Source organism: Amblyomma maculatum, chromosome 1, assembly GCF_055883805.1.
Source record: "Amblyomma maculatum isolate TAMU_Amacu chromosome 1, ASM5588380v1, whole genome shotgun sequence".
In the NCBI taxonomy this organism is placed as follows: Eukaryota; Metazoa; Arthropoda; class Arachnida; order Ixodida; family Ixodidae; genus Amblyomma; species Amblyomma maculatum.
Genome location: NC_139344.1, coordinates 158121417 through 158139165, shown reverse-complemented (window position 1 = coordinate 158139165; position 17749 = coordinate 158121417). Strand labels below are relative to the sequence as shown.

Below are 17749 nucleotides of genomic sequence, written 5' to 3'. Positions count from 1 at the left end.
TTTTGAAGCATTGGTTGGGCGCGGCGCTGATCAAGCGACTTTAGAGCCGCATTGTGGGTGGTGCCACCTTGTGCCATGCAACAGGCCTGTATATAAGCCCCTGAATTTCCAGTACCCTTGATGCTGACCCGCATAGATACCGAAACCGGGGTCATTTTACTTTGGTGCGACTCGTAAACCGAGATAAAGCCTCTTCGCATACATCTACTTTCGGAGATTAAGCTTTATAGCGTATTTCCGAAAGAATGTCTTCAGTAATGTATTTATGTATTCTCGCTTGGAAGCATTACACCTCGTAAATGGTTAAATGAGATATTGTCACGTGGTAGTGACAATGCCGTCGGCACTAAAGAGAAGACAGGCGTAATAGCACTGAAATTAATTGTTTATGGGGCTGACTTGCGGCCGCAAACGAACTAAGCAACTCGGCGACGGCGATATCAGAAGTGCTCGCTGGTCGTCGAACTGAGAAGACCCGTTCACTCGTCAGCGCTCAATTTGAAGGCGGCGAAGGAACATAGAGATAAAACTGCAAACGGTGACTACATAACCCGGAAAATTGTAGAAACACACGCAAGTGGCTGTATTTCTTCGAGATACATCTCGAAGCATCTTCCACAAGAAAGGAAATCATAAAGTCGCGTCTCACGACAACGAGTATGAACGAACAAAGAGTACGTAATCGATCCGTGCGCTAGAATCACAGTGATAAGGCCGTATGCTGGCGGCCGCTCAAAAAACAACAAACAGAAATCTGAATAGTTCGCGGCAATATGAAATGCATGTATTATGCAGAGTGCAGGCCAGTGAGAGTTGAGGCAGCGTACTATACCGCAAAAACTAGCTGACAATTTAGAAGACTTTTCTAGATTCCTGCTTTCGCGCCTTAATGCGATCTTAAATGCCTGCTTAGAGCACATTACATCAGCTGGTATAGCGTAGGCGACGCAAATGAATAACATTTGTTCGACGTTCAATGTAAAATTCCCCAAAAGAGAAGGGCTAGATGCTTCGCAGGTTTGCTTGTTCGGAAACATTTCGTATTTAAGCAAAGAAAGTCGTGTCTGTAAAGAAGTTTGCGTGATTACTGTGATTACGTGATTGCGGTTAGCGCTGCACTTGCAATACTTTAGTCTGCTTGTAGTGTTTGTCACTTCACCGGCATTGACTTTGAATACTGCAGTTTAGGAACTGAGCAAACTCGGTCGCATATGCTATTAAAATGACCCGGCCGTGCTGTCGTTGGCTGCAAAATCAAGGACTATCCTTTCGGCACGGGCTGCCGAGAGATGAAAGCGTGTGACCTGTTTGGCTTCTTCAGCGCACCGAGAGTTCTCATTCGGGCAAACGTGCATGCACGTACCGCGTGTCTGTGGTCGGCATTGCTCGCCTAACGATTGTTTTATAGCCCCGTGTTTGTGAAGTGGTCAAGTGTCGGTATGTCGAAGCTACGACTGAAGCCGAGAACCCTGCCGACGTTGTTGCTTCCTACTACAAAAACCAGTGCATCATCTGGTATTTTAGCGTGAAGTATTTCAAATAATTCCCGCCTAAACCGCTAGCTCGTTCGCGCATTGAGCTGGCACATTGCAGTAACTTTAGCCTCGCAGTAAGGCTGATAATGTAATTTCCTTGGTTCGGTTGTGCGTGATCAAAACCCGTTATCATCTCCGTCGAGACCCAGAAACCAAAAGCTACTAAAGTCGGATAGCCGCCGAAGGGCACAACTCGCATTGTCTGTCATCTGCAGAGGACTCGAGCACCTTTGCAACGCACGCCTTGGCCCCTTTGAGCCTGACACTTTTTTTTTCTTTTTTCTTTGTAAGCAATATGACGCTTCAAGCACTCTTAGGCGGCAACTTGGCAATGGCGATTGCTCAGTCTTGATGCAGACGATTACGGGTTTGTATCACGAGGGGCCGAAACAGGTAAGTAACATACAAACACCAGGCAAGTTACCACCATGTGCAGTCTCAGTGCATACCACAGTTTCACCTCAAACAAGCCAATGGATGAGGCGAGAAAATGTTCTAAAATGCACAATACTGTGGAAACCGCAGTGCGGTGCTCGAGTACGAGGCCGCTGCTTTTTGATTCGTGGTCATTGAACCCAAGGTTCTTATGGACGGCGTTTCTATGTCTTTTCTGTGTAGTTCCCGGCAGACATCACTGCACGAATTCGGGGTTCATGACGCGACAAAAACGGCGAAACTCGTGGACGCAGAAGTGATGTGACAGGCGCTTTGCCAACGCTTTCAAACGAGGAAGCGAGCTAGTGCCAGTGCGAGCACGCCGTTGCGGCAACCGGTGGTATAGACTCGGATGACATATTTGTGTTTCCCGCCGGCGAACGAGTTGAGAGGGAGTAAGAAGGATCGTCATTTTCAATCATCGACATCTAAGCTGCCACACAAGCTAGATGAAAAATTTTTGCCGGAGAGTAGTAGGTTGTTCAATATCTGTCACCATTCGGACGTTCCTCACCCTCATTTTCCCACCGTTTCTGTTGGTATTTGAGAGCATTTTTTAGTTTTAACTTCGCTCGGCGCGTCGGAAACCAGCAGCCTGTGTACATCCAGCCTCGTAGTGTTTTTACCAGACTGGTTGTTTACGGGCATTACGGCATCTAGTTCCGGTAGGTCAGAGCTCCACCTCACCATTTGTTGTAACGTCTGTTACGTTAACGTCTGCCACGGAACGCAGAACTATAGCATTTCTCACGAATTGCATAGTGATGGCAAGATTTTCCTTTTCCAGGCGCAACGCTTTCGGGGGTTAGGAGGGATGAGCAGAAAATGTGTAAAAATATGCCTGTGCCAAAACTGTCGTCCTCGTTCTTTACATCCGCCAGACCTGAAACGCATGACATACTTATATGGGAAATCAAATTAAACGCAAATGTTTGCGCCGAGACGCTGATAACAGGCGATGGTTCTAAGCATACATATTGTGCTTACAGGTGACATAACGAAACAAGTGCGTAGAGGTTTGTTGTGACAACCTTCCTTGTATTGCGCCTTGAGCATTTATGACATCAAACTTTTGAACAGCCTGCCTGCATTCCTGCAGTGAAATAATCCAGGCGTAGCGTGGGAATAGACCGTGTACTTGGAAAAAAAAAAACGAGTTTAATGTTTGATGAGCGACGTGAGACCCATGAAACTGTAGAGGACAGCCTAACAAAGTCGACAAATACGCGAGATTGTACTTTGGGGTAATTGCTATGCTCGCCCACTTTAGGCTCCGTGCTACGTTCAAAAGTAGTTCGAACTAATTGTGTCGAAAATATACAAAACAGTTGCGCTTCCCTACAACAAATTGTGTGCCACAAAAGAGTGAATACCCAGTTCAACTCCGCGTGGAATCCGCATGGATATGGAAAAGTAAGGGTCCATCGTCTCATGAAGCACCGTCCTATGCAAAATACTTCCTATTGCCGTGCCATTTGCATAGCGGATTTATAAATGCGCTCACCCTGTAGGTGCGCGTGGGCGTGGTGAAGCGTAACAGGCAGTGATGGCTGATTTGTACATGCTCCGGAGCGGGGATGTTTTTAGACAAGTCCCTGTTGAAGATCGCTGGTATGTGCATATATGCTCGCTGGTACTCGATTCCTTTGAGATTCTCCGTCCCTCTAGAACGGAAACACTAACCTACTGAACTAAGCCGTCGTCGCTCGCTAGCTCGGCAAGGAAATAAAGCTTTCCAGTCTTAGCTTCCCACTTTTCAAACGATGCAGCATTGTTAATCTGCCACTCAAGGTATTCTTCCGATTGCACTGTATACTTTCGCTTTTTTTCTTTCTTGGTTGTGCCAGACCGTCAAGTTTGGTTGAACTATCAAGAAGCAACGAGATTTGACGCGGGAGAGCATGAAAGGCGATCGCACGATGCGTAAAACGATGTGAGAGGGGTAACTCGAGAAGCGCCACAGGCTGTTCCCAGTGGTTCAGCTGTTAGTATACTGCATGCTTCTGCGGAAGTTGAGGCAGCTTCTGCTCATCACATATTCATCGCTCTGAGCGCCGAAGCATGCTCTGGGGCGATGGCCTCTCGAAGAAACCTGAGAACTTGCTAGCCTTTCGTTGTGGTTCTCTTTTCTCTCCGATCTCCAGGCCACGATAAGTTTCTTGGCGTACGCACTACGGTCTATCAAGAACTTGCGCGATGGAACGCAAGACCTCTCTATCCGTCATTCTTGAGAAATGAGTAGCGGCAGCGGATGATATAAGGCTCGACATGTTGACCTTTACCTCTCTCTCATTCAGGAAATAAAAGTTCCGGCCTAATGCTTCTTCGCTTTTCATCCTACCTGTGAGCTGCACTGCAAAGGACTTTTATATACGGTAAGGAGTAGCATTGATCCCAGGAGGAGCTTTCTGCTTGCTCTCCATTGCACTTTTGAAGGTACGCCAGAAACTACTCAACACAACTGTCTCAGCATATGATACAGCACTTTCCGCTAATTTCCTGGGGCGCTGTTCGGTTGAATACCTCAGTAAATTTCCTACCACAGAGAGGAAGGGGAAGATGCACTTTTTGACAACGCAAAACAAAGTAAACCAAGGTTTGCAGAAGAGGCTCTATCCACTAGCAAACGATAAGGCACAAAATACCCGAGAATCACGTGGCAAAAAAAAAAAAAAATTGCCGACGATTACATTACTTCCTAATGCGAAATTTGAGCGCAGCTCATCAGCTGTTTCACCTTTTCGATAGATTGAGGCAAAGATTTCGAGCAAGACACGTATGTACAATTACAGACAACTTTTTTAATTTCTCACACGCTCTCCACCAAGAAACACTCCACTAACAGTTCTTGGCAGTCATGAAAGAAGCTTTGTGGTCGGAAAATGAAGTGCAATTGAGTTATCGTAAGGTTGCAGGAAGTAACGCGTGGGCCCATAGGAACAGATAACAGCGACTGACTGATGCCACTGACGCCGCTAGCGAGTGAAGCGAACGTGACTCTGCGTTTCGTTTTGGGATGCCGCACCGTGATCCGCTGATAGCGAGCCGGCGTTTCGGCAACCGGAGAGCACCCTCGCCGCAACGCAGGAAGAGGGGGGAGGGGCATAAGTAGCGGCGAACGGATGAGCGTGCGCAGCAATCAGATAACAGGCGCGGTTGGTGCCACGCAGGAAGAGGGGGGCTGAGCTGGGGGCTGAAAGGGGGGCGGAGCTGGTTACGAGGCCGACGCCGACGCGAAACCCAGAAACGGGCGCCAAAGCGCTGCGCTCTAAAAGATACAGGAGGGGGGCACTCAAGCTTCCTTACATGCCGCAAGGCGAAATCATTTCTCTTATTGTTGCTCGTCTGCTTGTGCGCCTGTGCACAAGCAGACGAAGGGCACAAGCAGACGAAGTGCACAGAGTTTCGGCAACGCCTAGCGTGTCCATACATGTCTGGGCATGCAGTGGCGCTACCTACATTGAGTTATTGTGACATCAAACACTGTAACCATGACTGTGACCTAGCATGGCTATGACTAATAAAATTTTCAATTCATTGTTTGATTTCATTTTTTATTGATCTCTGGATGATTGACAGGCGCGAAGGACGTTTTCTGTTCACACCTTCTGCTCATACGAATCATGAGGTTTTAAGAAACTCTTTTTTTTATTAAAAGCAGCAGGACCCATGCACGATGGCTTTCGTCGCGCGTTGCCAGTTGCAGAGTTGTCATGTCGTGTAATTATTAAGGTGCCAAAACACTGTAAAAAGTAATTACAAAGTGAAGAGCTAGGGATGCACAGCGGAGTTTTTCTTACACTGGTGGGCTTCTCTCAACACACACACACACACACGCACACACGCACACGCGCGCACGCGCACGCGCACGCACACGCACACGCACACATTCTTTTTTTATGCATTCCTAGGGATCATAGGTAAGGGAACATTTAAGTATACATCACGCATGCGCTATATTACCTAACGTGATTGAGGCAGGTATACTCCTTACTTAACTTTCGCGCATTCGGATTGGTGTTACGATTGTTAAGACAGTACTGTGCGTTAGCAAGCGGCTGCAAATGCGGCAATGACGGATTCGATTCGTTATTTATTTAGCAAGAACAGCACTTGTAACTGAGGGAAATATTGCTCAGTTTTTCTCTCTCCTCAGGCTCAATGAAGGGTCAAAGCTGAAGACTATAGAATCGTGAGAAGAAATTACGAGACAATTTGGCGGCTAAAGTGGTGAAAGGCGAAAGCATTTGGTGCGAATGTGGCGGGAATGACGCTTCGAGTAAAGAGGGTGACTACTGTTTCCTCCCTTCCTTTACGGCATGGTACTTGTGTACGCGGAGAATTGGGACAGATATTGCGCTTTTTATATCCTGTAAATCAATTTCAAACGCCGCTAATGCCTGCTGCACTAACGCCTCCTAGACATCTGGGTCTGCTTCTGTTTGCTGTGTGGTCCAGCGTTCGAGGAAGCGGCAGCTGAAAGGGCGCAAGGACGCTTGGATCGAACACCCGGTGGGGTCAGCTTCGTATATGGGTGAATTGCCTTGTGACGTCATGACCTGTCATGACGGTACATCGCGCGCCCCTTGTGCGAACACAACCAGCATTTCACTGAACGCATTAAAGTTCACCGGCGTTCTATAATTCGTCTACAGGAAAGGAAATGCGCAGTATCTGTCACTCGCGGAATCTCGCTATAATTCTCACTGCAGAGAAGGCAAATTATGAAGAGCGTTTCACAATCCGGGGCGTGGCTCAGTGGTAAAGCGCTGGGCTGGGGATAAAAAGATGGAGGTTCCATTCCCCGGTGGGAGACAAGGTTTAATAATTTACTTTTGAAGTATCAGAGCCGTCACAAAAGCGTGACACTTTTGCTGGCGACAACGATGAGCCATTAAAGGCTTTCACCTTAAAACCGCATCAATGTTTGAGAACCGTACCTCATCTTACTTTGTTAACACTCCAAAAGGAGAAGAGCGTGTGTTTTGCAACTACATGCGCTGCGTACAAAGCCGTCTCACTGCTTATAATATTGTTTTCAGCGTGTTGAAAGGGTTTATGACAGCTTAAAATGGAATAAATTCGCTTTTTCTTGCAATTTCATGGAAGGTCGCAAATGAAGTTTGAACTTTTTCTCTATTCTGTAATCTTTTATTGCGGGGTGCAGTGCTATTCAATCCAATTCTTAATAATATTTAATTTCTCGGTATTAATAAAAATTAGCAATACTACGTTTTTGAAGATTTTTCTACTGTGCACTTAAGTACAATCATAAGCTAAAAGCTTGGCAGCAGGATAGTTTTGCTAGAATTAATGATTTATGGAAGCAGCACGAATGACTCGAGATGACGAGTATTCTTGTCGACAGAGATATAAATGAAAATATGGGGTCACTGACCAAGTCAAAGTTTAATGAAACCGGAATGACTGGTGTGTGTATATATATATATATATATATATATATATATATATATATATATATATATATATATATATATATATATATATATATATATATATATATATATATATATATATATATACACCAGTCATAAACGAATACAGCAGCACAAAAATGATGTGGCGATGTACTAACGCTCTGGCCGAATACGTGCAAGAAACTGGACACGCCATCAACTGGGACGGGGCAAGTGTGCTTGCCAGAGAACGAATCGCTTCTAGACGATTGTATCTAGAGTCTTTGATGATTGAGACCCCTCATGGCACATTCAATCGGACGCAAGGAAATCTGCCATCTGATTATGCAATATGATTACGATGCATTTTGAAGACGCTATAAACACTTGATTTATGTCTGGTTTCCCCATTGTGAACATGGAAGGCTTAGGGCTTCCGAAACGTCATTACGTTTTCATTAAACTTTGACTTGGTCAGTGACCCTATATTTTTCTTTATGCGACCACCTGACCAGACGATGTTTCGTCGAACTCTTGATTACATCAACAGAAATATCTAGCTCAGAAAAAAAAAAAACGCGAGCCAGTACGGACCGAATTCACCGCCCACCTAGCCTGCAAATCGTAACCTGCAGTTTAGACGGAGGGACGCTCCGTGTTGGCTCGCGTTTCCTCTGGTCTAGATGGTTTTATTGACAAGAATCCTCGGGATCTCGGCTCATTCATGCTGCTGTCATAAAATAATATAAAATTCCAACAAAACTATCATTCTGTAAAGCGCTTTGCTTATGATTGTACTTTGGTGCACATTAGAAAAATGGTCTTCAAAAATAGAATATTGTTATTTTTTTCATAACCAAGAAATGAAATAATATACTTATGAAAAAGATTGAATACTATTGCACCTCGCTATAAAAAAATGCAGGATAGCGTTAAAGTTCAACTCACTTGCGTTCTGCCATGAGGCTGATGGAGATAGCGAATTGTTTCCATTTTAAGCTATCTTCGACCGTGCCAACAAACAAAAGACTTTATAAGCATTGAGAAGGCTTTGAATATTGTATAAGATAAAATGTAGCTAAATCCAGCAAATAATAAATCGAAGTTTTGACGTCCACTTTATAAACCCTGACTGCTCATTGGAGGGTCAAATTATAAAGTTAAAGCTCAGCTACTTTGGTCATCTGATGAGAAGAGAGGAGTCGCTGGAGAAAGACGATGTTGGGAAAGGTTGAGGGTCGCCGGAGAAGGGGTAGGCAGCGAACGCGATGGTTAGATGGCATCCTCGAGGCACTGCAGATGAAGTTATGTGATGTTAGGAAGATAGTGAGAGATCGGAAAGCGTGGCGTGACATGGTCCATAGGGTCACGAAGAGTCGGACACGACTGAACGACTGAACTGAACTGACTTTAAGGCGAAGCCATAAGTACTTCCATAAAATAAAAACTTGTGTTCAGTTTTATATTTATTTGTAATAGTTATTGTTATATTTTTATTTTATATATTGCAATATATTTCAGTGCTTGATATTTTTAAAGTACTTAGGATTGCTTTTTTTTTTATTTTGATAAATATGGAAGTCGGGGTAGTTTTTTGAAATTCGAATCAAAGTTGTCCATTTTCTGATATTTTTGAATTTTGGCCGATTTCAAAGTATTATGAAGAAATAATAGACAAGTCTAGAGCTTCAAATTCTTCCAGAAATAAAAAACAAGAGCTTGGTAATATAGACAAAAAAATTCCGTGGCAACATTTTTTTTAGTCGTGCCAGATTGTAGGGCTGAATATTGACAATATTCAGGACAAGCGCAGGTTTTATATTTGTACAATTTTAAACAATATAGTGCAAAACGTTTTGTTCCGTACTATTTCTGATGTACTGAGGATTCTTGAGAGAATTTTTTTTTAACCAGAATCAAATTTGTTCTTTGTCTTGGTGTTTTCAAATTTCAGGCGATTTTGATGCATTGTGGAGAACACACCTAAAGATCTAGAGCTCCAAATTTTATTTGAAATTAAGAACGTAACCGGAGTAATAATGCGAAAAAGTCTTAATGCTAACAACTTAAGACGTCATGCCAGTATGTAAGGTTGAAAATTAACATTTTTGCTGCGCTCCACTCCTGAAGCAAAGTGAGATTGTTTTAATAATTGAACTGCAAAAACAAAACGGCTTTAAATTGTTCTTATAAAAGCAAACGTTACATAGATTTAGTGAGTAAAAAATAGTACATGACAAGTTTTAGTGTAGAAGCAGCAGGCTGTTTCTACCTCTAGTGACATGCGATTTTTTTCAGAGAAAACTACGCTGAATCTGGGAGAACTAAGGTTCATTCCTTTGTGTGGAGATATTGGCCCATCACATATAATTATTGCAGTGAAAAGAAAAAAAAATTGTCATGGGACCTCGAATACCGTTTTTATCTGAACACATCCATGCATATAAGGGTTAAAAAATTTAACATTTGAGATAGGCTATTAGCTCTACTAGCAGCTTCCAGCGGTCTTGTGCGCCTCAAGCAATTTTTGTTTTATAAATAATTATTTAGTTAATTAGGTAATTCTTGTAATTTACTAAATGTTATCTTTGGACAATAAAGGGGGTTTGAAAAGCTGGAAAGCGCCTTCGCAAACCTCCATCCCATTTATTTGGGATAAAGGAAGTCGCACGTGTATCTTTCCGCGAAACACAAAATCTCTAACATGACTAGCGCATTCTCGCGCCAAGGTTGTGCTGTTCTCAACCATGGACTGAGTGAACCAGAATCACCTGCGGTCGTGACTCGCTGACCCAGTTTCAGCTTTAGGCAGATAAGTTGGCGATGGCTGCAGCCCGCTCAGTCAGCTTGCCGCGCTCGCTGCGACTTGCGTTACATACGTCGACTGGCTCACGCAGGAGAAGGAATCACCCCAGATATATCTGCCTGCCGCTGTAAACGCGACCATGGAGCTACGGCCACAACAGATTCATTGACTCAAGCCGCAGTCGAGAGCAGCGCAATTGTGGCGCGTGAATGCGCTAATCATGCTATATATATATATATATATATATATATATATATATATATATATATATATATATATATATATATATATATTTTTTTTTTTTTGTAATTCAGAGGTTTTCTTCGGAGGTCGGAAAAAAAGATACGCGTGTGAGTTTCTTTACCGTGAATTAATGTAATGGGGGTTTAGGAAGACGCTCTCCAGCTTTGCAAATTGCATTGTCTAAAGCCCATATCAAGTAAATTAGAAAAATTAACCTACTTGATTAAATAAACATTTCCGAAACAAAAACTTGCATGTGGTGCGCAAAACGGCTGGCAGCTGTATGCAGCTGGTTTCCCTGGCCTATCGCAAGTTAGCAGGAACTCCGGGTCTCACACACACACGCACACGCACACGCACACACACACACACACACACACACGCGCACGCACACGCGCACGCACACACACACACACACACACACACACACACACACACACACACACACACACACACACACACACACACACACACACACACACACGCACACGCACACGCACACGCACACGCACACGCACACGCACACGCACACGCACACGCACGCGCGCGCACGCACGCACGCACGCACGCACGCGCACCATTCACCATCATCGAATGAAACTTAAAAACAAAGTACAATGCACGTGGCTCCCTTGTGCGCAGCATACAAAAAAGATTGCAGTCTTGCAAATAAACGTGTGTGACGTTTTTGCGACGTATACTCTAAAGGGTAAATAAAATAGAAAACAATAATTAGCTTGCTCAGCTTTCTAGAAGGCTACATGGATAGCGTATTAATTACTGGCATGGCGGTAGGTAATGAATCAAGAATGCGTAAATCATTCATCATGTTATTCTAATTTCTTAAGGCGGAAACTCTACCAGAAAGGTATGTTCCGGCATAACATGCTTCTAATACCTCTGTCGCACGAGCAAGCGAAAACTCATTCACATAAGCGGTTTTTAGTGTTAAAATACTTGTACTCAAAGAAGTTGCATAGAAGAAAACGGAGCTGGCGATCTCTTTTCAGCGTTTCCTTCCCAGGACGCCATCGAAAGCGTGGCGCAAGATTTTCAAACAAAACCGCTGAGAATAAAGCGACCTATCGCTACATGTAAATAAAATACGTGCGTTATTACGCGTTGTTTATAGTAAATTTAGCTACAGTATGTTCACAAACGTTAAATTAAAGAAGATGGCGCGCATCCGCATCGGCGGTTAGCGTCATCAAGGGATATCTCCGAACTGCTTACGAGAATGCTATAGAAAAAGTGCATTACTGCGCCTTCTGGCAAGCATAAAACTGTTTTTTATAATGAGTAAACGTGACTAAAGAATGCACTTTTGCTTCATTTCGTTATTAAAAGATAATCACTGGTGTCCACCACTATGGGTTGGAGGATTACGCCTTTCAGCCGTAGAAGACATCGGCGATCTCCGCTTTCGGAAAAGACCGCTTCTGGAAAGGCGATTGAACTCTGTTGTGTGTCTGCGGACGAAAGTCTTTTTGGGGTGTTGTCTTTCTATTCAAACGCCTTTATAGTGCCCATGTGACAGGGGTATAATTCAAGGAATAAACAGAGGGTCCTGGAGTTAAAGCCCGAAAGTCCGAAAGCAATGGCAACATCACATGCGGAATATTTGCTAGGTTTTCATTTAGACTCGAAACTACTGCGACGAATTTTTGAAATAAAAGGAATCCTCGAATCATCATTTCCCGGTGATATTGAAAGACAGATTCAAGTATTGTGGCTGTAATGTCAAATGAGCGGCCCCGAATCATTACGCGTGTTTTGAAAGATGAGGTAGGCACTGGTGCACCTGACACGTGGTCAATAAATCGCAACCTGAAGGGCAGTTCAATCTGTCAATTTTTGTAAAATGCCATTGTCCCCGCTGTAGCAAGAAGAATTTCGAGGCCGCACTCGGAGAGAGCGGTGCGTTCGGGTCGCACGGCTGGTTGCGCCACTGACTGAGCGACTGCTCGCTCGTGGACGTGGTTCGCGCTCTGTCCGGCTGCTGAGTTTCGTTTTCGCCCAGGTGTGCCCCAAAGGAGGAGGAGGAGGAAGGTGAAGAGGAAAAGCAGGGAGGTTAACTCCTAAAAGAAACCGGTTTGCTACCACTGGGGAAAAGGGGTGAGTGGATATAAAAGTTGTGATAGAGGGGTGGGTGAAGCTAGCACAGTCACATCACAGACATGTCACATCACATCACGTCAGTCATATCACGTAACATAACAGCAAAATCAGTCTTTCGATTAGGCCTGTGCTTTTCATAAAGCGGAGCAATGCCTGGGAGGCTTTGACCGCAAACGATCGCCGTGGCCAGGCACCTATTATCTTAATTTCAGTCAATGGGCATCCATCTAGATGCTCCAGCGCACGGCATAGACACTGTCTTTCCTCACTGTATATGGGGCACTCACAAAAAATGTAGCCTATAGATTCGTCGCACCCACAGTTTGTACATACAGAGCTATTTTTTCATACATATCATAAAAGAATACGAGTTTGTGAATGCTACACCGACCCACAGGCGGCACAGCAAAGTTCCTTCGCGTCGGGGTAGGCCAGGTGGAAGCCGGAGCTTCAGATCAAGGTCCAGAGATTTTAAGCGGCAGTTTGCAAACTGGCCAGAATTCCACAAGGCGAGCGTATGTTTCCGCGCAAGTGCGCGAAGCCTGCCCGCTGCGTCTGTCCTGGAAAAGGGAATCAACACACAATCGACCTCTTGGTGGGCTGTTCGTGAGACCTCATCCACCCGGAGATTGCCCGCTATGCCGCTGTGTCCTGGAAGCCATTGGAAGATGATGTCATGCCCTCCAATAATTGCATAGTGATGAATTTGTCGTATTTCCGCAACGAGTTAGTCATGGGCTCCACGGCGAAAAGCCGCTTTTAAGGCTTGCAGGGCTGCTTTTGAATCTGTGAAAATAGACCACCGCTGAGGGCTCTGCTGACTGATAATGCCTAATTGCGACGAGAAGAGCGGTCAGCTCTGCGGCTGTTGAAGAAGTCTGGTGAATTGTCCCAACTTTTATTTCTGTATTAATTGAGGGTATGACCATGGAGCCTGAAGAACTCACGGCATTCACTGAACCATCGGTGTAGACGTGCAAACGATTTGCATGGTGCTCATAGAAGTATTCAAGAGTGATTTGTTTTAGTTCTGTCGGCGATAGCTCGACCTTCTTCCTGATGCCGGGAATTGAAAGAAGCACGTGTGGTTTATGCAGGCTCCATAGTGGAGAGGACGGTCTAGATGCGGGTGTAAACTGGGACGGCAAAATAGCGCGATGCTCATCAACGGTCTCTCTAAACGATGTACGCGGCCCGGTAATAGGAAGTCTGGCCAAATGATGACGGAGAACCCAGGAGATGTGTCGGAAATGTGCCCTCAGGGCATCAACTGTTAAGTAGGTAGATATGGGATGCTCCTGCGCAATTAAAATGGTAGCAGCCGTAGAGGCACATTTCGGCAATCCCAGGCAGGTTCGCAGAGCTTGAGCTTGAACGCTCTGTAGAATTCCTAAGTTGGTTTTCCTGACATTTCCAAGTGCAATTTTGAAGCGCCTACCCGCGGCGTTGCTCCTGGCTGTAAAGAGCGCATATGCCAACGTCACTCACCAGGCAATTTTGGACGGTCTGGAAGCTGCCGAGCTTGGCAATCGTGTTTTTTGCTGGATATGCAGTTATTTATCCCACAGATCTCACTTTATGCAGACTGAGGATGGCCCAACATCATCTCATTTTACTTCCCGTGTGCCCCGAAATTCTTCATTTCGCAGCCGTAAGGAGAATGGCCCTTCGAAAAGCTAAAAACTAATACGAATATTACTTGCCATGGCCTTCAAGCCTTGTTTACTGAGAGGCTTGAAGGTCATGGCAGGTAATATTCGTAATAGTTAGAAGCTATTCATTCAATCTCCGTTAACAGGCTTGTAGTTAACAAGCTTCGTAGTCAACACGTTATAACTGCATTCTTGTTGCATGTCACCGCTGTCAATGCTATACAAGGCGTTTGAGGGAATCCGGCCAATAATTCTTAAAAATGGCCCTTTTGAGGTATGGAGGCGGCTTCTGCTGCGGCATAATACCAGTGTTGATGCGCGTACCAAAAAGGTCAGTGATGTTAAGCATAATGAGCCGGTTATGTAATCGGTCATAATTAAAATTTTACTTATTACAGTTAGGCGCCTGGTTGTAATCATTGTAGCCGGCCGTTTGCAATGATATCTGTTCATGGATTTGGAAAACTTTATTTTCCTTGGTGCTGTTCTTGGACAAAATTTTGCTATCTCACGGCAGAGAAGCGAGCTTGCGGAAAAACCGCGCTCTAAAAACAACACTGCATAGCCGTCCATCGATGACGGCTCTACCCTTGCCTGCCCCACCTGGGCAGCGGCGCTGGCCATTGCTTGCTGCTCCAGTCCACACGGAACAGAGGTGGACGGCGCTGCCATTGACTTACTGCGCTGGTGCGTTGTTTTATTACGAAAACACTCTTTCAAGGGGTCCAAAGTGTGTTACTGCTTCGTGTCTTGTAATGACCTAGAATGACCTCGGAAAATTCACCTAGCAACAATCTAACAAAAGAGTTCTTAGGGCGATTACGACATTATTAATGCGAAATCTGAGTGCAGCTATTTAGCTTTCTTTTTAACAAAGCGAAAGAGAGCTCGAGGGGAGAGCGCGGTAGTGGGGATACAGAGAGAGAGAGAGAGAGAGAGAGAGAGAGAGAGAGAGAGAGAGAGAGAGAGAGAAAGCGTGTAGGGAGTTTGTTGGTATCTGCCGCCATGAGGATGAGAAGGAAAAATCTTTATTGTCGTTTTTTCCTTTCATTCCTGATCTGAGCCCTCAGTCCAGGCCTCCATGTGGCGGCACGATCCTGCAGGCCCGCCAGAGCAGCTGTCGCTGGTCTTGCGGATTGTTGCTGGTCAGGGCGGTCTCAGGAACAATTGTAAACATTCAGTTTATAGCCCTGTTGATCACAACTATTCGCTCGGCCCATTAGATCTGCCGGCGTTTGTCAGTCGGCTCTGTGCGGTATAAGGCATCTTCCCAAAAGGAGGGCGTGGGCAGAATTATGGGTGGAACACCACTGGGTACTTTCTGACAGGCCAAAATAGAATGATATAGTGTAGGTCGTTGATGTTGGCAGGTGTTACATTTCTCTAGGTAGCGGTTTGGGAAGAACAGGTGTTTTTGGTACAGTCATTATACGGTCGGAGCCAAACGGATTTGAAGCCCATGGTTTCTCACGGGAAGTGAGTACAGACCCTCGCCGCAAAGTTTTTGTATATCTGATATGTAATACACGTGCTTTTGTACAGTAGGCGATACATATACAGGCTACTCACAGAGCACTCAGCTAATTTCTTCATTGCACAAGTTTGACAGGGTACACAACTAAAGGTATGGGATAGCATGTTGGCGTCCTCATGGTCACGGAGGGAGGGGGGGGGGGGGATAATGCCATGGGTCACAGACGAGCAGACGAGTCAGTACTGAAATCAACTCTATATTGTATCACGGAACTAAGCAACTCGCGAAACCCACTACCCCGACTGCATTACCTACTTATCAACCTGCCTTATATACTCCACCTGGAGACGGGTGCGCATGTCACCACTTACAATCACTGTTGATAGCAAAATTACGGTTACCCGTATGAGATACCGGGTATTGAGTGGCTTCAAGCGAATTGGCAACACATGACCCCCTTAATTGTTTTCCGAACTAAATCCTATCATGCGCGAGGGAGTCGCACAGACGACCTTTGGTCCTCGAAACCGTGATGGGTTGCCACCTTCGGGACACCATTGCGCGCGAACTAGTGGTCGTAGAGAGGTACGGATGGCACCAAATTAATCGTTATTTCATGATGCATACGTTCAAAGTCGAGAGCTTAGGATTAAATTCCGCAAAACTTGAGTTAACGCTCTTAATCTTACGCCTGCGGCGGTTGAGCTCTTCTTTATCAGCTCTTCATTAATTCACTCAAAACTGACAGCAGCAAGTACCTGCCTCTTTCTAGCATGAGCGCTACCAGCTACAAACACAACAAACACCTTAAGGAATTGATTCCACATAGACACAGTCCGGTCTTCTTTTTTTTTTTTTTCGTATACATTCGGGAATGAAACTATTTGCCCCATGAACTTGTGAATTCGCCACCTATCACCACATTATCAGCAATCTTTGCATGTTTGTATTCCAAAGAAAACCACGAAGTATCGTAATTGCTTATGATTACTGTGCAAAGCTCAATGCATCTTTGGTTTAGTTCGGCAAAGTGCCTCTTTCTTTGTTGTTGTTTTTTCGCATATATATGTATTTTTTCAGCGTTACCTTTTATATAGCCTGTTTATGCCTCTGTTGTGTTAGAGTGCTTTATTTTTTTTTAGAAGCATTTTGATTGTTAACCATTCTTCCCCAATCCTGCACCAGGCGCCCAATGGTACTAGCGGTATCTATAAATAAATAAATAAATAAATAAATAAATAAATAAATAAATAAATAAATATATATATATATATATATATATATATATATATATATATATATATATATATATATATATATATATATATATATTTATATTTATATAAGGGTGTCAAGGGCAGACACTTTGGAAACCAGTTCGATGGATAGTAATTTTTCTCGTTAGTCATTTAGTTGGGCCCGCGATGACTCAGTGGTTAGGGCGCTATACTGTTGAACCCAAGGCCGCGTGATCGAATCCCGGACGCGGCGGCCTCTTTTCTTTTCGATGGAGGCGGAAAGCAAGGCGCCCGTGCGCTATGCGGTGTCAGGGCACCTTAAAGAACCCCAGGCGGTCGCAATTTGAAGAGCCCTTCACTGCGACGTGTCTCATAGCCGGCTTTGGGACGTTAAACCCCACAAACCAAACCATCATTTAGTAAGCATCATACGGCTAAAATGAATTCTGGGTGCCAATCACTTCGCGTGTTTTGCTGCCACTCTCTCGCGCTGTGCACTGCTTATCGTTGTCTTCGTCATTTTCTAAACACAAAGCGCTACCATGTGCGAACAAGGCCAAACATATGCTTTCACGCGTCTACTCAGTTTAACCACATTTTTCTTAGGGTGCAGGTTTTTCTAAATCATGGTTTTTCGGTGCGAGATAGTTAACCTTTGTTTATGCGCAGCGCCGGGGTGAATCGAGTTTTAGAAATTCTAATGGCCGGGAACATACATTAATTGCCAGAAATCAGTTAACTAGCCCATTAGAAGGCATCATAAATCTTTTTTTTTTCTTCTGATGCCCGCCACCATTCATATTATGTTGCTGAAGAAGCCGTCTTTGCGCC

General features: G+C 44.6%; 1 protein-coding gene across 7 annotated transcripts in view; it reads left to right on the top strand.

Annotated features, from left to right (window-relative positions):
• Positions 1-17749, top strand: part of LOC146204719 (uncharacterized) — a 174838-nt gene that overhangs the window by 28204 nt on the left and 128885 nt on the right. Inside the window, exon 4 of one of the 7 annotated variants that reach the window (XR_014704035.1) lies at positions 12457-12551. The exons of the other annotated variants lie outside the window; for them this stretch is intronic. The gene's annotated coding sequence lies outside the window, so the exon portion shown is untranslated. The remainder of the gene's footprint in view (positions 1-12456; positions 12552-17749) is intronic. 7 annotated transcript variants of the gene reach the window in all.